This window comes from Phlebotomus argentipes, unplaced genomic scaffold (genome assembly GCF_947086385.1).
Source record: "Phlebotomus argentipes unplaced genomic scaffold, Phlebotomus argentipes genome assembly contig_5, whole genome shotgun sequence".
NCBI lineage: Eukaryota > Metazoa > Arthropoda > Insecta > Diptera > Psychodidae > Phlebotomus > Phlebotomus argentipes.
The window spans coordinates 3,858,692-3,883,271 of record NW_026776165.1 but is presented as its reverse complement, the minus strand read 5'-3'; the positions used below and the strand labels follow the sequence as shown (position 1 = coordinate 3,883,271).

Here is a 24,580-nt window from a genome sequence, read left to right as displayed (position 1 = left end):
CAAAATAGGCATTGTCTTTATTTAATTTTCGCTACTGTATTTGTCAGGGAATCGCGCACCTTTGCGTTCCAGCGCCATTCGCCATTCCACCGCCAATTGGCTGCTTAACAATCGTATTTTTCCAGCGAGTAAGTAATTTTAAAAGTGTGCTCACAAGGAGATGTGCTCTGGCTGCTGACGATTACAAACAGGTGCTTTAGCATCTGTATTTAATAATCTTATTACATCGCAGCCGCTCTCTCGCTCGCCCATCTTTCTCGCCGCGGTGTTTTTTCGGGAATTATACATCCTCGAAAACAGACAGGTGTCACTTGGTGGGCATTTAATGCAATGTGTTGTCCGCGTGAGTGAAAGAGGGAGAAAGACTGCGAGTCATCTTGCATTTATTTCACCGTGTTTTTTTTTTTAAGAGAGAAAATGTTCTGTATTCAATTATATTAGCACAATATGTTGTTAATATATGAAATAAGAAAAAGGTGAGAGAGAAAGATGCACAATTTATACGCCACAATGTTTCATGAAGTAGCGAAAGAGAGGGAAAGAACACGCGGAGAAAGACGATTATATAGGTGGGAAAGGAGGAAAAATCGAGAGGCAGGTGCTCTAGACTTTATGTAGATGTATTCCTCAAGATGCGACCAAATAATTCAAAGCGATATCGTGCGCATTTTGGCGTTCTTTGAATAAATTTTTCGGGAATTCACCCATCTTTGGCGTCAAGGAGCACGGAAAATATATTACTCTCGTCTTTCCTGTGAAGATGTGGAATATGAAGGCTTTTTGAGAGTCAAGGGGCAGATATTGCGGTCAGAAGGGATGCACAAAAGCTTCTGTTTCAACAAATTGAGGCATTTATAGGTTATGTGATTGATTAAAAACCGATTCTGGCGATTAAAAAAGCCTCAAAATCATCAAAATTGTATTCAATCCGGGAATATTTCTCTCTTTCTTGGCAGAATTGAGCGTTTCTGCTCGAGAAACTTCAAATTGGATAAGTTTTGGGTTTTAAAAAAACAGCTTAAAAGTCCAACATAGCCTCAAAAATGTCATTTTAACATCTTTGCTGAGTTATTTCCAGTGTTTGTATTTTATTCACTGTGATATTCCCTAAATTTACTCATTTCCAGGGTTTGGACGGGTTTAAATTAGTCTAAATAGATTTTAAAGCCGCTTTTCATAACCTCACAATTTGGTCAGAGGTTTTCTAAGCATTTTCCGAAGACAAAACAAGCGAATCAAGACAGAAATTTTTCAAGAACAAATCGTGAGACATTAAGATCATTTATTACAATCTTAAATCTAAGCTTTTGAAGAGTTTAAACCTCATGAGATGGAAAAACCTGGTTTAGATGGCAATTAGGCGGAATTGAGTCGAAAAAGCGATGGAAAATACCTTTAAACACGTTCATTAGTGTCTGAAGTGTTGAAGATTCTTCAGCGGAACTGTAAAAGTGTTGAAGAATTGTTACTCAGATTGAAGACATGTTATTTCCCCCTTGTTTAAGAGCAATTTGGGGCGAAGATGAGAATTGGAACAAAAAGGTCCAGTCAAAAGGTGAATTTTGGGGATGAAACTTTATCCGCACTGTTGTTGCTAGAAACTTATGCCTAGAAATCTAATCTAAAGTTTCACATTCTATATCAACACTCGATCAATTAGACGGCGATTTTTGTGGCTTCACATGTTCTAGTTGTTGTTCATTGTTTAACTGGTGCAGCAAATATTCAAAGTGACATTGTTTACGCAAGTCTTCGGCGATGTGACGAGGAGAATAATTGGTTTTCACTTGTGTTGAAGGAGAAAAAATCCTCCAGGGAAATTGAAGAACATTTGAAAATACTCAGCAATTGCATGGAGAGTTGTTTAATATTTATTGCACATTTGCTATAAATAAAAAAAAGAAACCTTATTTTATCCTGGTGGTGGAGAAACTCTAAGGATTGCCGTGGGAGAAAGAGAACACAAATAAGATTTTAACTTCAAAAGTATCAAACTTCTGGCGATATTCTTGAGGTGATTCAAATAATGGGACTTTGAAGCAATTTTTCAGACATTCTTTCATCAATTTTCATTTAAAAAATGCTTCAAAAGGAAAGATCAATTTTCTTTTAAATGTCTTGAAATATCTAAAGCTAATGCTTAAGTTTTCCTGACGGTTTTTAGAGGGGAGAAAATTTGAAATTTCATTTGTATCCTTCAAGAAGATTATGACAAATCGGCTAAGAAAGACATAAAATTCTCTGCACTGAGAAAAAATTAATTTCATGCATCAATAAACGAGTGTTCTTGAAATTTGCCAGGATCTTTCAAAATTTCGAGACTTTGTTGTAAATTTAAGATTTTGACCTTTGCTTAAACAGAAACTGTTTTCGTATAAAATTTGTTATTTAATACGATTTATTTGATTTATTTTCGACTTCAATTAAGCCTTTTTAGTCATATTTATAAAAATTTTTGAAACATACCTTAAAAAAATTAAATTTTTTTTACTGAATAAATCTGAATCTTATAAAATTTTTTTTTTCTTCACTTCTGGACTGAAAACAAGGATTTTTCTTCATAAGTTTTAAAATTTGTCTAATAATCTTGATTAATTGCTTCTCAACCCGATTTTTTCTGGATTCATGCCGAAATTCGCCGAATTCTCGCTCGATTTTCTCTCAGTGATGAAAAAAAAACGTGAAAGTGTGGAGAAAATGAATTGAAAGAATGCCGCCACTGTGTAATAATTAAAGAAAATAAGAACCGCATTTCTGAGAGCATTTGAATTTATTCATGATTTTCAATTTAAAACATTAATGGCTAATTGCTCTCATCGAGAGAATTGTGTAAGTGCACGGGATTCGGAGTTGAGAGATAGTGGCCAAGTGGCAAAGAAATTCAACACAGTGGGAGACAATTTTTGGTATATAATACACAAGTTTTTTAGACGCTCTCTTTTTTTTTACTCTGTCTCTCAAATTCACATACTTGTTCTTGTTTGTGCGCCCCCTCTTGATATACGGGTTCATTTTCTTATGTTTGCCATTGCTTAAATTTATATGGAGTATTTTTTTTGTTTCTTCGTCTGGGGGCACTTGTGTAGAAGCAAAATACAAACACACACATATATGTATAGAGCATAAAAGGAGTTGAGAAAAAAAGGGAAAAGAAAAAATTTATATGCATCTGTTGGTTCTACATATTCATCTTTTCATTCGCCCTTCCCTTCTTGCGAGGGAGCAATTTACAAGTGTTTCTCAGCAGCGCGTATAAGTTAATGAATAAAGGAGTGGAGAGAGAGGGCGAGAAGAAGAGGGTGGAGAATGAGGGAGATTCTGGCGCATGTATGTAATATAGCATTCTTGGGGCAATTTTTCTCCTTTTTGTTTCAATTTGCAATTGACATTCTGTCACAATATTTGATTTCCTTCACGTCGCACGCTTCGTGCAAAAGTGCGACATTTACCGGATTTTGGCTGAAGAGCTGGTGAGAATGGCAAAGATTTGTGTCACAAGTGGCAAAACATGCGTTTCAGAGCGGACATTGAGGATGCTTTTGAATGGGTTGAAGAAGAAAAGGGGGTTTAAATTCCAATTGTCTGGGCGTTTGAGCATTGTGGACAAATGTTAACAACACTGTCGAAGATATCTTTTTGCAAATATGAAACTCCAGCAGCGTCTCATGTGACACTCGATGGAGAGATGAGAAGAGACGCCCGATGAGTTCACTTCAGGCGAAATGCGCATCAAGTATTTGTCAAAGGGGGAAATTTGTGTGCTCAAGAACTCAAAGAATATTTCACAATTCCTAGATTTTAGTTTTACAAAAGTATTTTGCTACAAAACCATATTTGAGACAATGCGACAAATGCGACATTATTAGCGTCCCCCACGTCAACTTTGCTGCCCTCTGGCGGACAAATGTAGGAGAAAATAATCAAATATTCAAATATAATTTGATTTATTTGAATATTTTGCGTGAATTACATTTGAATTAAAAGGGTTTAAATGAATCCAAGATGTCATAAGGAGATTTTTCGACTGCACAAGAAAGGACATTTAATTAGAGAAATAAGCAGAAGGACCTCTTCTTTCAGAAAGAGAGTTTGGAACGTAATTTACCGCGTAAAAAAGTTTGATTTCGACGAATTCTTCAGTCGTTTAAGGTATTTTCTTTGATGTCTGATTGTAGGAACCAAGAAATTTTTTTTTCCTAAGATCTCCATGAACACAATGAGGAATAGATTCCATCAAGTGTCTTCACATCTTTGATCGGTGCAAATAAATTTATCTCCCCCTTTGACATTCGTCTTAGAAATAATATGCTTAAGTCTTTTCTCCACATGAGATGTGATCACATTTATTCTCGTGACTCCCCCACACGTCTATATTTCACAATTGGTCTAGTGTTACCAAAAAGAGTTAGAGATTCCAGAGGAATTTCTCTCGGTGGGGCCGCAAAGGCTTCTTTTCTCAGTTGAAATCGCTGGATTTGCTAATAACTTTTGCCTCCTTATTTATCAACTAGCCTTGGCAAAATTTCCGCGCACAGAGCGAAGCAATAGATATATAATCAATGTGATAAGAAGCTGAGTTATATATAAATAATATTGTTCTTGGCTTAATTCGAACATCGACTTTGTGTTCAATTTGCAATGGAGTCGATATATTGTTTGACGGAGTCAAAAGTCGAAGAGTATTATTCTAATGTTGTATTATTCCTATCGATTTTCCCCCTATTTTGCCGATGGATGAGAAAGAGAGAAGAGACAGTTCAATGGGTCATACTAGCAAATTCCCTTCACTGACGGTGTGTTTGATTTTTCATGAACTTGATTTACATGGATTTTCATAAAGTACCCCAGAAATGCTTGGCGAAAGAGAGTGGAGTTTTTGCCTCGTTGTCATGCTGAAAATTCGCAGCACTTGTACATATGTACACCACACGAGAGCATTTAAATATCGATCTCGTGCAGAAATTGAAGAAAATATCTGGAATGCTTAAATGTCCAAGGGGAAGATAATGTTATACCAAAATCTAACTGTCAACTTTATAATTCAGATTTTCAGACTATATAACGAATTTGAGATTATATTTAACCCTTAAATTTTTGTGTAATGAGTGAAAATGCGCAGTTTTTACTAAAAAAAAATGAAAATATTGTCGTTTTCAGTTTAAGAATTTCTAATTTAAACGCTTTTTCGTCTTTCATAAGTCACATAACCTAACAAATACATGTCAAAATGATGAGATCTTTTACAAATCGTGTGGAAAATTCTTAACACTTCTCAGAACTCATTGAAAAGTTTATTACTTGAACGAAACGATAAAAAGTAAATGCTATCAACTGAATATCAACCGAAAACTGACATAAAATCTAATAGATATCTGACTGAAAACCAAAAAACTAACATTTTCATGCAATATTTCATGATTTTCTTTCGCTAAAATTGTACTTTGGAGATATTTTCGTGATAATAATTCTAAAATTAAGATGAAATATTCCTTGAATGATATTGACTGAAATCTTTCTTAAGGAAAATAGCAACTGTTTGGTTAAGAATTGAGGTAATGTTTGATTTTAGCATCATTTTTTTAATACTTAGCTTGCAAAATCACGATTTTCATGCAATTCTTGAAAATACTTTTAGTTTACGTGCAAGAATTTCTACTTTAAATCGTTATTTAGTCATAAATGAGTCACATAAAATAGAAAATTACGGCAAATATGTCAAATAATCAACGGAGAATCAAAGTTGTGAGCCAAATATTGCATAAATGGAAGCACTTTCACTTCTTAAAACTTCAACAGATCATGTACACCACTTATTGCCATACTGTCTCCCCCTTGTAGAGATGTTGAGTAATGGATTTTATTCAACTTCCCATCTCTTTTGATATGCAACATTTATTGAAACTATGCATTGGATGGAGTAAAAAGTGAGGAGAAATTTAAATATCTCACATATTTCTTTGCATCCTCCAATATTCCATGGCTTGAGAGTCATTAAAATTGTGTCTTCAACTGCTCTGGACAGAGAAATTTTCTAATTAAGGTTGAAATGAAAGGAAAACATTTAATGTGTGTTTGTATTGGAATCGATGCGTTGTTTTATTTGTTCAATGTTCTTCTCTCAATCCATTTATCCACACGCAGAGGCATTTGAATACATATGTCTTCGTGTGGTTATACTTTCTTCGTCATCATTATCTCATTCACTTTATTATGTGCGCATTGTTTGTCACCCGAGCCAAATGATGAAGATGGCCCAATGTGCACATGTGGAGAGACGATGAAGAGTGACGGTGGAAGAAAAAGGAGTGACACGATATTGAAGATGAGGTAAAGGAGAGAGAGAGAATTCTCTCCTCAGCTTGTTTTCAGCCCACGTCTCGTTGTTGATCTTTTGGTCAGATTGGGCGCCTTCGACTCGCGAGGTTGTTTGGGAGAAAGAAGAAGTGGCAGCGATATTTGGACTGTGTGGTCGTCAAACCATTAGTGAACCACACAATTCAATGCCACTCAAGAAAATATTCTCCGTCCCTCCCATTTTCGATTTCTCTTCTCTCCTTGCCCACGAAAAGACACCTCGTGGGTGTACGCAAATCAAGGAAGAGAAGAAGAAAAAAAACACACCAATTAACCCAACCTATATGTACATATGTGTGCTATGTATTCGATGCACTCATACAAATAATGCACGTAAAACTGACTTTACTGCAACAAATTAATGTTTCACTTGAAACCGATGCATTAATTTATTAATATTTAAAACAGGATTTAGTAAGAATCATGGAGAAAATCTCATTCTATTTATGGGTATTTCAACACTCAACTAACACTTAATACACTTCATACTGAACATTCACGTTGAATCAATATTTTAAGGTAGAAAATGAAGGTGAATTGAACAAGAACCAAAATTGGATCGTGATTAGACTATCCATAAGACATTTGCTCACTTTCTCTCTTACTATAATAATATTTATGAATTATTCATGTGCATTTTGAAAAGTTATGAATGTCAAATTGGGGAGAAGTTGAGTGAATTTTCTCAAAATGAAATCAATGAAAAGTGAAAAGTGTTTTCAATTATTGGAATTTGTGAATTGTTTTTCAAAAACTTTCAATTATTTTTCACACTCGAAATAGAAGTATTCTTATTCATTTGACAGATTTTAGTGTTTTGAAAATGTTTCAATTGTATGAAAGTAAAACATAACCTCCGAAAATGTGATTTAAATTTGAATAAAAGTCCGTTTTGAATCAAAATATTCAAATTTGAGATAGAAAAAGAATTCAGACAGCTGAAAATATATTATTTATATGTTTTAAATGAATGTTTAAAGCCTCTCAATGATGTTTTTTTTAAAGGTTATCTTAATAGAAATTTTCACAAATTTTTTCATTGATGATCTCACAATTTTCCCTATGATTTCTTCTGAGATTTCCATAAGACGATGAAGAATGTTTTTAAATCCTTAAAGTGTTCAAGAAGAGTGAAACAGATTTTATCCACAATATTTGCCCCTTGACTTTTGATCCACAATTCTTCCCAAATGAAACGCCGCGTTGATTATGCAGATGCATTTATATGCTATTGGAATATTTTATTATCTTATTTCACATTTTTGGTTGTGCACCAATTGAATGCTGTCGATGAACGTGCGGATGACTTTTGAAATTTTCCACTGTGCTCTGGACGTGGAAAACTTGGGAAAATTGGACATATTTCGTGTGCAAAGTGAAGAGGCAGAGCTAATCAGCAAACGTGTTTGAGATTGTTTCTTGGGTGGAAAATTACCTTCCCTCTCGAGTGCGCTTTGTGTTCAGCACAGCGCCACCCAAGGGGGAGATAATACAATGAGAAGTGGTGTACAGCTCAGCGGAAGTGTTTAAGAAGTGAAAGTGTTCAATAACTTACAATCTTCCTTTCCTGCATGCTTCTTTAACTCACTAATCATTCCGATTCTTTGGATTTCCTCTGAATTGAACAAAGAAATAATTCTTTTCTAGGTTATGTAATGAATTACAGGAGAATTTAATGAATATTTCACACTTTAGATCATCAATTCTTATGCTAAAGGCATCAAGATTGCAATAAATATTGCTTTCTGGATGTTTGATGTCAAATAAACACCGCAACTGGTGTTCTAGTCGAACATAACCTCAAAAATACTCATTTGAACTTGAAAAATGTTCATTTAGATCAATTTCTGGGTGATTTTAAGTTAATTTTGTGACCTAGAAAGCTTCCACAACAGCAGAAATCTGGAAGCATTAGAGGCTCTACACATCTTCGCATCGCGACATAGAAATGTCAATAAGAGGGAAGATTGTGCGGACATTAGCACGATCCATATTATGGAGAAGAAAAGAACTTTGAGCTTAAAAGGTCGTTTTCGTCAGCTTCTTTAAATTTGAGGCGCTGAAAGTGTTATACAGTTTAAGAGCATACTATCTCCCCCTTGGCACCACCCTCATTTGCCAATTCCTCGCATATCGACGGTGTCGATGGTCTCCCAATGTTATATAATGAATTTTCGTTGAGTGGTTGTAAATATGCATAAATTACATTCAACATTTCCTTCTCTTTGCGCCTCTTCTTCCTCCTCCTTCGCGCACAACATTTTCCCCGCATGCTAAGTATTGTCTGGGTGGAGGAGAGAAAAAGAGGGTGAGAGAGCGAAAAAAATGAGGCACTTGTGCATGGAATCCATTGAGGGCACTTAATTGCATCAGCATTTAATTAATAGTTTTCCATTCACTTCCTTTCATTAGCCCTTTGCTATTGAGCACTTCAAGCGCATGTTCCTGTAATATGCGCACTTTGTACTCTTGTTTGGCTATTTATCATTGAATTTTCTTCCATTTTCATGTCCTTTGCGCCAACCTTTCTCAATCTCCCTTTCCGCCACGGCAAAAACATGACCGGCTAATTGCGCTTTCAGATGTGATAATTAGAATTATTCTCCATGATTGCAGTGAAATTAAAAATTAATTACAAAAAAGAAGGGAGTGAGCTTTTTATCAGTTGGGGAGGAATTAGGTGAAGATCAGTGAGTGGAAAATGTGTTTTCGTGTCATTGGCAATGTGATGGTGGAATTATTATGAAATTCTGCAGGGGTTAATGGAGAGCGTTGAGGCATTATTATGAGACAATGCATGGAAATTAAATCGATAATTAGGTGGTGATTCATAATGAAAAGGGGTGAAATACTGAACCTAATAGAATAATAGCAAATTAATCAATTTTTATTGCGATATTCGCTCTCTTTTCATCCACAATCCAACACTGAAATTCAAAATTATGGCAATTTTTTCACAAATTCTCGAAACTCCGAAAGGAAAAAAATGGCAAACTAAGGGAGCATTGCAACTTTACACATTTCATATGTCAATTCATAAAAGCTACAAGCACGCAATGCAACAAATGCGTCATGAGAAGGCGTTACAAGATTAAGTTAAGAGCTTATTTAATATGAATTTTCATTTCTTTGTGGCTAAATTTCAGCCATTATTTTTGAAGGTGTTTTTAGGCTAGAATTTTCACAAACATTTACGAAATGAAGAAATGATTCAAAAGCGGTAAACGGACGCTAAACATACGAAGAGCAAGTTGAGAAATCCAAATTAAGACGCGTGTATGATGTAAATATCTTCTAGACATTCCAAACTCATGCTTTAATATTGTTATTCCAGCCACATACACAGATTTGAAGTGTCTTAACTTAATTTTCGCTGTCCTTTTGCGCATTTCTGAAATGATCTTAATGTCATTTGAAAGATCATAATTCTCTCAAATAAATTCTCATAATTTTTGGTCGAAGAAATATCGAATTTTTGTGCAGCAAAAGTAAAAATTGACGTAAAATTTCATAGGTGTCTTAAGGAAATTTTCACTACTGTAGCTAAATGGAATCTAATTGACATATTGCCATCCGAAAGAAAGACGCTCGCTCTTGAGGGAACGTCACAGCGCGATGGGGGAGGGACAAAAAGAGTGGTGTTCATCTTGTCTATTTTGCGTCTTATGGTCGCGTGAAGAAATTGTGTAAACTTTTTTGCTGCCTTTTACTTTCGGTTAATGCTCATAAATTCGCATATGACACCCGCACACACACACACACACGCGCGCGCACAGCGCACAACAAATCATCAGGCGGCACAATGTGGTGTAATATGAAAATGACAAAAAGAGGGTGGCAAAGCAGTGTTGGGTGGGTTTTGGGGAGCTTTCGTTTGTTTATTTTCCATTTTGTTGTCGTTTATGGGCTCCGTTCATTTTGTTTATCTTCAATCTTTTACTCCTCTATTTCCACACACACACACACACACACGCGCGGGGGTAAATGCACTACATATGTTTAGGGGGAGGTTGAGAATATGTGGAAAATCGCACATAGCACGGATGCTGACGACGGCAAAGGACAAGAGAGCCGAGATATGCCAAGTGTGACGAGAGATGGATGTTCTAAGTAAATATTATGTGCGAAATATTCAACACATCCACCAAGTCAAATGTGATGATAATTTAAAAACTTCCTCAATTCCACCCTTCGTCGATTGCTTTTGCCGCGCCCTGTGTTGGTATTGGGGAAGAAACCCAGGCGAGTCTCTTAACGATACAATTTCAAGTGTTGTTTTTCACCCTGCACACTGTGGAAAATGACTCCGCATGGTGAAAATTATTTTGCATTTCCACTCACAATCAACAGATTTCATTCGACAGACAATTTCCCAACACAAGATACACCGTATCTTTGGGCTTTTTTTCTGCAGTAGAAGCAGAAAAATATTCAGCGTAAAAGTCACTTATTCGAAACACATACTCGATTGTGGACAATTTTTACAGTTGACAGGTGAAAAAAAAGGGGGAAACTGTATCATCAGGTAGAACATGGATGTCCTTTTGGTCGGATGATTATCACCACATTTTCATGCAGAATGATTTTCTAACAAAAAAGATGGTTGAAATATTAAATTGTGGAAGATTTGCAATGGATTTTCCATCAAATTTATTTTATGTGATTAATTTATTAAAGTTTCTACGCGAGGATATTAAAATTTATCTAAAAAAATATATTGATGGGTGAATTGAAAACTTTGAAAAGTCAAAATAGTCATAAATTGACGAATTGCAAAATTTGCCCTAAACATCTTCTGATCGATCGTTAAATGGTCAATACTAAGAGCAAAGAAAAGCATGGAAATCAATTGAAATTCACGTGAATTTGAGCTCAATTCTGCTAATTGTGCGTCTCGCGATGGCACGTCATTGACCTCCACAGCTGGGCAACAATGTGCTGTTGATAAGAAAGACAATGTGCCAGAGAAAAGCCTTAATTTCGCGTAAATCCGATCCATTGTCGTCCCGACGCTTGGTGTCGAGTTGTGGATGGGCGCAAAAGAAAGGCGCGCGCGCGCGCGCGGCAAAAAAAGGACTCTGCATCGGCCGGGAATCGAACCCGGGCCGCCCGCGTGGCAGGCGAGCATTCTACCACTGAACCACCGATGCGATGATCTTCAGCCGCGGCCGCGCGCTCATCAGCCGGCGAAGAGCACACGAGGTGTTTATCTGTCAATCTCTCTCTCTCTTTCTCTAAATCCGTACTATTGTTGTTGTGGAACTAATGAGAGTGATTTTAGTCGCATGATTATTATATGTCAATGAACATTAAAATGCTGATCGCTTTCTGAGTGGATGATGTCAACAAATTGTGTCAATGACTTTCAATTCTCGCGTCCAACATGAATTTTTCACCACATAATTGGTTTTTATTGACACAATCGAGGCTCTCATGTCAATATTGCAATAAAAGGGCGGCGAGAGAGAGAGAGAGAGAGAAAGGGAGGAAAAATGTGGTGTATTAAAATTTATTTGCAATGCTGCAGAGCATTGAATGTTAATTAAATTGATTATATTTTTGTAATGTTTCTGTATTAATTTTTGGTGTGAATTATTGAAATCGTTCACATTTCATCGATTTATTATTATCTGTGTGTCTACAAACACACACACACCTGAATAAATCATGAAGAGCGAATGGAAATGAATCAATTATTGGGATCTTAAGGTTTTATTGGGGATTTTCTGATATTATTTCATCTGACGTTCTTCATCGCGCGCGCTTTTGGCCGATATATGTGAAGAAGCAGAAAATGTGGCCATAGAGATAATATTGCTGTGCTTATTCAGCTCAGTTTGGCTTCACCCAAGAACAGATGTAATTGGCAAAGTTTTCTCTCTCTCTCTCTTTCTTCTCAAAGAATATTTTGTCAGCAGAAAGTCCATTTGAACGGTAAGTTTGTCGCACAGTTACAGCGAAAATGGTGCGATCACTTAATGGATATGCGAATTTTTACTCATTGTAGAGTTCAAAATGGTTCAAAAATCAAACATAAACCTCAAATTTCTACTCTACAACATCAATTTTTTTTTTTTTTACTTCTCTACTGCAAATTCAATTGAAATAAAATATGCAACGTGCAAAGGCAATTCAGTCTATTAATGTTTCCATCTTCCATGGCGCATTTGCACAATTCTGTTCGGCAAGCGACGTCTTCAAGACGCCCCACACGATGGAAACGAATTGCCGGAGAAAAAAGACTCCGGCTGATAACACTAACTCAATTACATGCTCATATGTCAAGGGAATAAGCATAAAGAGATGAAGAAGTTGCTCTTCTGCCGCTTCGCAACATGTGTGCTATGGTTTTGTGGGGGAGGGGAGAGAATATGTATGTAATAAAAATATTGTAATTAATAGAATTATATTTATATGGTGTCGCACAATTAATATGAATAATGACTTCTGTGGAATTTCTCAATTGACTCTAATTATCGTGGATGATCATTTAATTTGTGAAAAAAAGAAGTTACAATTAATCTGACTAAGTGGTCGTTTCATTGCTTCACTCATCATTTGTGTTTAGTTGAATTTTTGGTTAGAAAGAGAGAGAGACTTTAATGTCGCCATTCGCCCGTCGTTTTGTCACAATCTTTGTGCTCAACTTCCTTCCCTAAATGTCCGTTCGCTTCTCATGAAATCCACCTACTTAACTTTTCCTTTGTCTCCGCGGCTGCATTAACTACTTGAGGCGAAACACACACTTTTTTCCCTCCTAATTCTCTTGACGCGACACATAAGCTACTTGATAGTATTTTTATTTGTCGCCGAGACACTCGAAGGAATTCGAGAAATTACTGTGAAAACATTTAGAATAACTTGAGATGTTGAAAGTTTTGGTAAAATTAGAAATTTTCCTGATAAAAAATAAACGATTTGACCTTAAAATTACATTGTTTTAATATTGTGAACTTGTGATTCCAAGGGGGGGAGAAAATATGCCTTAAATTTGTACATCACTTTCACTTTCACAAATATCACAGTTTTTTACTAGATAATTACCTTTAAATTGTCATTAATTAACGAAAGAAGGAGACATTTTTCTGCACTAAAATGATATTTTTGAGGTTATTATTGACTTTTAAGCTCTTTATTGCCTCTGAAATGTGACAATTTGTAGTATTTCGAATAAAAATGCTCAATTTTTGCCAAGAAAAGAGAAAAATTCCCAGTTTAAAGTCAAGTTTGATGATTTTGAAGGTTATTTAATCAATCACATAACAACATTTCTGAGCAAATTAATTTAGAAAATACCTCAATTTGTTGAAATAGAAGCTTTAGCTGTGCAAATACAAGATTCTTGCACAAGAATCACCTTTAATCTCAACTGAATTCACCTTCGCTTGTATTCTAGGCAGAAGCGGAAATGATTAGAAGCACAATTCACGTACGGATTGCGTGCAGTGTTGATTGAAAATTCATTTGATAATGATGCTTTATTGCCTGAGCACCAAAGTGATATTTAATTAGCATAATATAATCCAATATTTCCACCAACAGAAAATTGTGAGTCGCCGCAAGTCTCGTGGCGCCAACGATACTTAATCTCTGCGTCAATAATTTTTCACGATAAAATCTCCGCCGAATCCAATTTGCTTTCATAAATTTCCCATGAGAATTTGTGGACTTGTGAAAGTGTAACGGTCAAGAAATTAAGCCACAACATCTTAAACTATTTCTTTGGTGCGGAAATTGATGACAAAAATCATTGAATCATTGCTTCTCGCGAGACAGTTTGTGTGTTCTTGCAGATGTTCTTCGGAAAACTGAATGAACTTTTGAATAGATTTCAATTTTTCTACAGTTTTTGCCGCACTTTTCCACTTATTAAAAGACATTTGATGAAATTGAAGGAGAAATATTGGATCTACTCGAGATTTTATTCAATTTATTTGCAAATAGTTCAGATATTCATACGAATGGATACTTTTTCTCTGCCTTTTGATTGATTTTGCATCCTTAAATTCACTTTTTTAGATTTATAATGTGAAAAATATATTGAATATTGAGCGAATAATTCTAAATTCGGTACAAAAATCAATTAAATTACACGAAAAATCAGTGAAATTATGAATTCTATTCGGAAAAACGAGTCGCATAATCATTATTTGCAGATAAAATGTCGCTTTTGCAGTTGAAAATCTTATAAATAATAAATAAAATGTACAGGAAAAATGTAAAAAGTTACTTTTTACGAACTTTTTGTACTTAATATCGTCAGTTTGTCTATAAATTCTGCATATTTTCGCTGATATTTCAATAATTAACCAATGAAATCAACTGAAAGTTGATGAGTTGCTGAGTTTAAGGAAAAATTAGTCTCATTTCGAAGTGATTTCAAATTGCTTTGCTAAAGAATGGTGATTTTGACTGTAACTTTTTGAAACACTCGTCGATTTTAATGTGAATCTATGCGTTTTTCTTCTTATCAATCATCACACATTTGAAGAAGATGACAAAAATTGTATTCTTGTGTGATTCATGCTCGAAAATCCATTGACTTCCTCCACACAATTTTTCACCTTATGCGCCATAACATCTTTCACGTGTGAGCGTCTTTCTCTCTTAAGGAGGCATAAGAAATTGTATATTATGTACATTTTTACACACAAAATATATAAACTTCAATTGAAAATCACTGATCCGTTCATCCGGTGACCTGTTCTCTTCCACTTCTCTCTTCTATCGTCTTCTTATTATGATATGAGAAAATATAAACTACCTATATATTGGGAAGGAATATCTACACAAGGTGTTACTTTATGCCGTTCAATGTGTGCGTCCTCTATATGACTTCTTCGCCGTGGAGACTCTCAGCCCGTCGTATATATATATATTTATGTATATATGTAGCGCAGCAGGTACAAAACAGAGCTTTTTTTCCCCTCCTTCGGTCGCGATGTGAACAGATCTACACACGATATGCGTGGCGAGAATATCTGCATTATGAACTTCATCTCTCTCCCTCTTTACCTTCGGCTCTTTTCCATTCATATTGAATTGCGGCGCGCGGATGATATTGAGGCATAAGGCGAAAAAAAAGAGCCACCGCGAGAGTCTGTGTACAACTGCCAATGTTTGAATTCATTCACACACGTGTGCTCACCGGAATAGCGAACTGCGTGCGTGTGAAAAAAGGCCCCCACGATCATTGGGGCGAAGGTGAGGTGCGCGGAGTGGACATTAATAAGGTGCACAGAGAGACAAGGGGGAGATAAGATGTCTGAAATATGAAAATATAGAAATTTCTTACACTTTTCCAGACTTCAGACTTCTTGGATTGCTTATAGTAAAATTTGAAATTTGACCGAAATCTAACTGACTCTGATTTTCAGACTGTCTTAAAGGAAATTTTTAAACAATATTTGATGATTTTCTGCTTTTAATTGCACTGTTCAATGTCATATTCTTAATAAGAATCTTTCTAGCTGAAAATTTAATGCTTTTAGGTAAAAATTTGGGGTTATGTTTGATTATTTCTGTTAGTTTGCGAAATGGCGATTGGCATTGAGTGTAATTATGCAATTCACAATATACAAGAGGAAGAATTTCTATTTTAAACACTTATTTAACATTTAACTCGGATCATCTCCGGCAATCTCGGATCATCTCCTCATTACTCTGAAATTCAACCAAAAACTAACTTAAATCTAACTGACGACAAAATACTAATAGTTTAAGTGCAATAATTTCTACTTTGAGTCGTTTCTTAGTCATAAATTAGTCACATAACCTAGAAAACATGTCAATCTTGAGTTTTTCATTGTTTTGTATACAACTTTATCTCCCCCTTGGCGCAGAGGCGCAAGAGAGTCGTGTGGATGAGGATTCGAGCAGCAGCAAGAGTGCTCATGAAAAGCCACAATCAAACAGGCAAAGTGGAAGTAGCCGAAGAAACACATTAAATCAGAAGAGATGTTGAGTTTGAGAAAAGAGTTCATTCACTGCTGATGATCTCGCTTCTCTCTCTCTCTCTCTCATGTGGATGTTATGGAATCATCTCGCGCTCAATACGACAAAATACATAAAAACTCGGTCGATTGGTCTTCCATTGCAATGATGACACAATGGCCACTCGTTGCGACTTCTGTGCCCATGTTTCGATGCATTCAAACACTCTTTGCACCACATTTAATCGCATTATTCACTTTGCAGTGAAATATATTATGATTAAAGTGCGATGGTGGATTTCGGGGTGGGGGGTGGAGGGTAATAAAAGTGCCTATGCGAATTCACCGCAGTTTCACAAAATTATTAATAACTTCAAAATAATTGAAAAGCCGCTCATTTGTAAAGCTTTTCGCTTGCACTCAAAGGGATCATCATCTCAGCCTGTTATTACCATTAATTTGACTTTTTGTGATTTTTAATACATATTTCAATAACTTTTTCTCATTATTTTGTCTATATTTGAATTTCAATTAAAATTTTCAGCAGTACAAGGGGGAAAACTTGACATTTATAGTCTTTTTCCATGTTAATTTCCAAATCGTCGATCCGATATTTCCGAAAGAATCCATTTGAAACGCTTTTTTGGTCATCTTTTGCTACCATAACCTCAAAATATTACCAAAAGACTTAGTTTGAAAGTTTTCTTGTATAATTTTCTTCTCCACAACAATCTTCCTTTTTGTTAACATTTCTATTTCCCGATAAGAAGATGTGAAGGGCTTCCAATGCTTCCAGCTTTCTGCTGTTGTGGAAGTTTTTTAGATTACAAACTCATCTTTTAGGATTTGTCAATAAACTCAGAATTGTCAATTCAGAGTCAAAATCGTACAGACTGAAGAATTGTTTGGTGTATAAAATACCATGAAATAATGAGCCCTTCTCCGTATTATATACATACATAAGTGTCTCTCTCTCACTCTCTCTCTCTCTCTCTCTCTCTGGTGGATGTAAAAGTTTGGGGAGTATGAGGAGGCTTAAGTAGACAAAACTTATATCATAAGCACTGAAGCATTGAAACTAGGGCCAACATTTGCAATCATATCTCTTCATGTATTTATTCAAAACATACCACCGAAGAATCCCATATTCCAAAGTCCACGCGCTGGATTTTGCCGAGAAAACACCCTCGTGGAAAACTGATACAACTTTCTAATGAGAAATTGTTGAAATTGATAGCGAAACATGAAGATGTGCGCTGTTATCTGTTGGCTTCAAATTTTCCAACAAAACTTTCAGCCACTCTCTTTTTTTTATATGTTGTATGTTTTTTTTTCTTTGTGAACGCAAAAGCCCTCCTCCTCCTCCTGTTTCGTGTGCAAAATACACAGACACGGACAGGAGAAGGATGGCGAAATTCACTTGTGAATTGCTCTGCGTGAAAGTTTGCAGAAAAAGGTTAAATTTTTCTGCGAAAAGAAGAAGAAATAAAAAAAATTGTTCACAAGTCCATCAAACTGTGTTGGAACAAGTTCTCAACCATCTTGACTACCAGTGCAATTACATGTGATATCAGTGAAACAGGAGAGAGGGGCCAAATGTATAAATGGCCGCAATTGCGATGGAATTCCCTTTGACGAATCTTATAAATTACTTCACAAGTTGCAGCCAATCAATGCTTTTATTGACACATCGAACTCAACTGAACTCAAACAATAAATGTTACCCAACACGATAAGACATTTCTCCGCGCCCAAAAAAAACAAGAAGAAAAAAAATGACATTTACATTTTAATTAAAAGCACATCAAATCCAATTTTGAATGCAGAAGCACTTGAAAATGAAGCAATAAAAGTGGTCATTTTTAATTTTTACAAAATATGGCATTTTAATTATTGTTCCACACTAACAATGAATGGTATTATTTTTACAGCCTAATGAATTCGGGGTAACAAAAAACAGCATAAAAAGCCCAGTTTTTCAAGTGCATAATCGCGCGTGCCAGAAAAAATTCATTGATTGTCAATTGACTGTCCATTAAAACTTCTACCGCGATATTACTTTATTCCAGGAAAAATGTTCAGTAAATTGGAAAAATTGTTATTAAAGGCGTCGTTGCAACTTTAATTTCATGACATTTTAAATAAGCTGACAAAAATATGAATTCGTGAAAAGGCGTTGCAAGAATATGATTCATTTTATATATAAAAGTGAGGAATTAAATTTTTTTTTGGAATATTCTGCCCTAAAATTACCCTGAAAGAGCAAATTTTGCACTTTCGGCAATGATTTGACGATTTGACAGCTGAAATTCGTATTAAATAAACTCCAAACTTTGCCTTGCAACGCCTTCTTGTTCATATTTCATTCTTACTTTACACTAGCGCCGTCAGACGGCCGTCAATATAAGCTATGCAAATTGTAAAGTTGCAACACCGAATTAGTAGCTTTTATGAACTGAAATACGAAATCTGTAATGTTGCAATGACCTATAAATCATTTTTTTTTACTGGAAAAGGTACAAAAATGTCGTGTTCTGTAGCAATTTTACAAGAGATAGCAAATATTTCTTTCTGATAACAACTTACTTTAAAGCACTCACGCTGATTTCTATCACAATTGAGTTGCTGCTCAACTGAAATATGATTGCATGCTGTTATGGAGGAGAAAGACATTCGTGGAAAAGTCATTGAAAGTTATGCTATTGTGGGCAATAGAATGTTTCCTCCGCATGTAATCGATCTTGGAGAAAATCTAGAACTCTGCGTCTTAAAAAATTCTTCCACAATAAAACTGCTCTTTCTCTCTCTTGGCAATATGTCCAACAGTTATTCTCAAGCCAAGAAGTTAGAGAGACTTCTTTTTGATTAAATATCGCCTCAGAGTCCGGCGTCAGAGTCACATTGTGTGCAATTGTATTGGGCAGAGAGAGAGAGAGAGAGACTTGATACGGTGAAATGATGCAGTTTTCTTGTGAAATCAATTCTTGTGCACCTTCTTTGCCGCCTCTCTTGGGTGGATTTTTATTGCAATTTCCGTTCTGCTGAAAGCATCAGCGCTGAATGAGTGAGTAAATAATAAGGAAAAGAAGAAGAAAAAAAACTCACGGCCGTGTCTGTACGTCTTGTGAGTGTTTGTGATGTTTCCAATTCGGAAGTGGTTATGTTCATGTTGTTATATACACAATCACAACATGATCATATGGCGATCTTTGTGTCCAGACACGGGCGACTCTCAATGAAGAGGCCAAACATCGTTGTTGATCATTTTACTCGCGAGTGGGAACACGCCAAGCAGGTTGCTTGGCTGTCCGTGAACGAGAGACGCGGAGAGCATTATCGATAAAACATGAAAATAATATACATAGCGAGAGGGGGAGAGAGAGAGAGGGGGGATAATAAAGAAGAAGAAGCCATTCAATCTGATTTCACATGTGAACCTATAATGGCTTTCCAACCGCAATCTCACGACTTTTTTTCCGCCAAACACACAAACAAGGACACACACTTTTTCGGAGTTCTCGCGATGGGAGAACGAGTATTTTGGTGCAAGTGTTCCCATTTATGTAGATTTCTGCCATTGTCAGTGGCTTTTTTTCTCTTGTTAATTCATAAATCATATATAGAAAAAAAGATCTATTCAACTTGTGATTGATTTTTCTCTACGATCACAATCGACTTGTTTAGTTTTTTTTTCTCTCCAACAACTCCAAATCTCATTCACATTTCCTCATACTTTGTTATACTTCTTCGATGAAAGTATTAAGAATAATAATTATTAGGAATAGAGATGATTAGAAATTAAGGGATGAATATTTTCATTATTTTCTTATTATTATTGGCACACTTTCACTTAGAAATCCTTTCTTAATGGTTCTGCATAATTTTTCCAATGAAATTTGAGGTGCTGTACACCACCTCTGACCTTAATATCTCCCCCTTGTTGTCTGCAATGCCGATTCGAAATGTTTTTGGCGCGAGTAATTAGCCGTAGCATTTTTGTGCGTCTTCTCGATAATTCATTCCCTCTTTGGGGGGGGATGAGAGGGATGATTGGGGGGGAGAGTTCAGAAGCCAGAAAATTCAAGGGAGGCAATATATGATTTGCTTTTGGTTCTTCTCGGAAAGACTTATTGAGGGTATTGATTAATTTTTTCAACAGAAATATTTCTTATGCTTCACTGGCTTTATGTTGTATTCGTAGAATTGATCTAATATATGTTATCTCGTAATATTTTTGACTATATTAATTTTTTTTTTTTGGTGATTTTATGGCGAAATTTGTGAGTTTTTCACTTTCTCATGTTCAAGTAACCAAACCAAAGAAAAGACAAAAAGAAACTTTTCTTCAACCTACTTCCCAAATTAATTCACAAGTTAATCGTCGTTCTCAGTTTTCACTGGAAATTTGCCTCATTTCGCTCCGGGTTTGACATCCTTTTTTTTCGGGAGGGGGGTTTTTATACAACATTCATTTTCTGGAACACCCCTCTATTATCGAAGAGTCAGTGCATAAAAAAACATTTACCTTTACGATGTGGAGCTTCCCATGGCCAAAGTGCATTACGCCGATTCTTTTCCCAGCATCATTATTCCTCCGTCATCAGCGATGAACTGGTTTTTGTCTTACTTAATGCCGTCTTGTTTCTTCACTTATATTGTCTCTCCATGGCTGGGGAACTCCGCGCACTCTTCCACTTCTTATCGCTGTGAATTTATTCAAATTTCCCCCCCGAGAGTGGAAATTAATTTTTTTTTCCACCGTCCGCAAATGTGTGTGAAAAATATCGGGGCACAAAAAGAAGGTACAATAATTTCCCTATTATTGGGAAAAGGGATATTTTCGGCGGCGGAGCGACAAGTTGGAGAGTGAATTGACGAAAAAGTTCCCATCGCAAGTGACGAAGGGTAAAAGTGTTTCATGTCCGTTTCACTGTCACGCCAATATGACTGCGTAACGGCGATTGCTTGGCTCCAAACGCCACTTAATCGACAATGAGCGTAAAGTATCGCACTCCGTAAATTGTCAATTGACAACGAAGCAATTTTATACGGCAAATTTCAATGCTGTATTCTAAGTATAATTTGATTTTCTCAACCACTCTTTTTTCTTACTTTGCGTCAATGCCAAGGGGAAAATAATAATGACTAAAGACTGTACAAATTGGTCCGAAGAATCCTTAATACTTTCCACAACTTTAGACTTCTTGGACTGATTAAATCCAGACTGAAAATAAACCGAAACAAGAAAATATATGTCAAAATTATGATTAGGATAAGAAGCGAATCATAAATTGTATTAAAAATCCTTGAAACTTGCTAGAACTCTTCTAAAAACACTGAAAGAGGTGAAATGTGACTTAGACTAGTAAAATCTACCTTTCATAAATTTTTTTCTGATTTTCTTCTGCTACAGTTACACAAAAATTTCTTCAAAGACATTGACTAGATTCATTCTAACTCAAAATCACTACTATTTAGTGTGAAAACGTGAGGTTATATTTGACTTTTAGCAATGTTTCTTTAATATAAAACTCGCAATTCTACTTATAATGTAAAAATTCGTGTCAGTTTAGGCACAAGAATTTCTACTTTAAGTCATTATTTAGTCACAAATCAGTCACATAACCTAAAAAAAAATGTCAAAATTGAAAATTAGATAAAATTTAATTTCTTACAGTAAAATAATCAGATGAAAAGTCAAAGTTTGATACACTTTCACGTCCTTAAATTCCTACAGATTATTTGTACACCACTTCTTGCCACATTATCTCCCCCTTGGTCATCGCGCGCCTCTTCTCGCGCCTCTTCTTGCGCTGACCCTTTTCATTTCCATTTCATTCATGGCGTTATTGTGTAACTTCATGGATAGATGCAGTCAATGCTGTGTCGTGGGCGGGAAGTTTGGCGACTTTTTCTCCATGTTTTTTTTCTTCATCTCTTTTTTTGCGCCGCACGGCAATCTTCCAAACTCTTTGTGGCCACTTTGTCCGAAGTTTTATGAATGATGTCTGGTCATGTGGATTTCAGCCTTTTGCCTCTTAATGTTGTTGCAAATGGATTGTGCTATATATGGCACAGGCAATCTTATTTATATCCTCGCAATCGGATATTAAGCTGTAAGTGTTATGATTCCTAGTCAAGTTTTCTATAACTTGTGGTTCTGCCAATTTTTTTTTTCTTCATTCCCTCTTTTGCCCAACTTAAGTTGACAGTTTTGTCAACTCCAATCGAGCCACAATTTTTAGTTTTCGCAATACAAAATACTTTGGAGGATTTGAGAAAAAAATAAGAGAGAAAAAACGTATTTTTGACCAGAGGAAAAAAAAAGAATGCAGAGAAGGTTGATTTGCGTGGGTGTTTTGGTGGCATTTAAGACACCCAAACCATTCGCCGTTCACTGATCGATCATTAAGAGCGATAGTGCGGCATTAGATGATAAATTTGAATTCATAATTTATTACTCAGTAATTTTAGAGATGATAAATAAAAACTCTGAAGATTAAATGAATGCATTTCTTAGAGAATGAGTCGCCTTTTACCATCGCCAAGAGTGAAATGTTATATTCCACTTGACCATATAAAAAAAAATTCATCTCAAACTTATTTCGGTGTTCATATATAAAGAAATACTTGAAGAAATATGATTAAAGTGTGTGAGCAGAAAAGTTGTGAGAATTTTAGTTGAGATAGAAAAACAAAGTGTGCATATGAAATTGATTCATTTCAAGGGGCAGATATTATGGTTTTTGGAAGGAAGTGTATGGAATTGGAAGCTTCTTTTGCTTAGAAAAATCAATTTGATCGCTTTTTCAAGGTTATGTGATTGAATTAAGACAGATTCTGGCAAATAAATAAGACTCAAAATCATCTAATATGTGTTTAAACTGGGAATTTTTCTCTTTTCTTGGCAGAATTGAGAATTTGCGTTCGAAAAAACTCCAGATTGATTAGGAAACAGCTTAAAAGGAATTTATAAGAGTGAAGAAAGAGTTCCTGGAGTATTTCTCGTGTTCTAAGGAGGGAAATTCGGATATCCTTTGGTGTTAGTGAAATGCACATGATGGCTAAGATGCAAGGGAGAAAAGCGCCCTCGCACAATTTTCTTTTTAATATATATAGCCAACATAATATATAAAAGTAGCAGAGCGAAATTAGCTTTGACAACTTTTCACGTTGAAAATTTCACCCTGGCTGAGCTCAAAATGTGTCCAAGAGAGTAAAACATTTAATATTTATAATATTCACACAGCAATTAATGAGTTTGTGTGCACGGCGATATTTTCACTTGGTCTGTTCTCTCAGTGGAGTTTTAAGAAGGAGAAAAGACGCGACGACGAGCGCTGAAAATGAAGAGAGAAACTCGCGCGCGGTGGAGAATAAAAAAAAAAATGGAATCGTGGGAAAATATTAGGAGCTTATAAAATGTGTAATAACTACTTAATGCATTATGTATAAGGAAAAATTCTGGTGTGTTCTTGTCTTTATATGGCTGTGTGTGATTTGACTCCTAGAGGAGCTCCTCTGGTAATATTGAGCTCTCAAGTGTAACCAATTATATCAGTGTTAATTCTCTCTTTTGCCCTCCGTTCTCTTTGCCGGGGCTGTTGACGTGTGGAATTGTCTTGTGGTAAAAATTTTGCACTCTTCTATTTGCAAAATTGATCCACTCTTTGGGAACTTCTTCGTCTTCTCATCCGCTGTCTGTTGCTGACCATGTTTTCTTGCGCCCATCGTTCGCTCGCATATGATAAGGAGAAGTTGGCGAAGGAAATGGAAATTGTCATGCGAATTTTGCACCATCAGACATGCTCAAGGGGGAGATAATATTGTCTCAAATCTACTTCCTGGCATTTCTTTGGCATCTGTGCAGAATCTTCAACACTTCAGACACTTCTTTAAACGTCTTTAGAGGCATTTTCCATCGCTTTTTCGACTCCTTCAATTGCTTTTCACACTCAATTCTGACTTAGCACAATCTAATCTGAATTTGGCCTTCAGAAAATGCTTTGAACAATTTTGACCAAATTGTGAGGTTATTAATTTGGCTTTATAGATTCTTTTTGGATTAATTTTAACCCTTCTGAGGTTTTTTAATCGCCAGAATCTATATATAGAATAGAATTCTATATATTTCACCATTTACAATTCCAAACACTTCTTCTTAAGCTGTACACCACTTCTGACCGCAATATCTGCCCCTTGGACTTCCTCTCTTTCTGCACTTCTCTCACATTCACGGCGTGTGTATGGGAAATACCACCCCGAATTGAATTTAAGAGGTTCTTAACACTTAG

The 24,580-nt window shown here is 35.8% G+C and overlaps 1 protein-coding gene and 1 non-coding gene across 4 annotated transcripts in view; one reads left to right on the top strand and one right to left on the bottom strand.

The window, feature by feature from the left end:
• Positions 1-24,580, top strand: part of LOC132255755 (nephrin) — a 63,124-nt gene that overhangs the window by 6,524 nt on the left and 32,020 nt on the right. The gene's annotated exons all lie outside the window — the stretch shown is intronic.
• Trnag-gcc (transfer RNA glycine (anticodon GCC)) lies at positions 11,434-11,504 on the bottom strand. The gene has a single exon. It is a non-coding gene; the product is annotated as a tRNA-Gly (tRNA).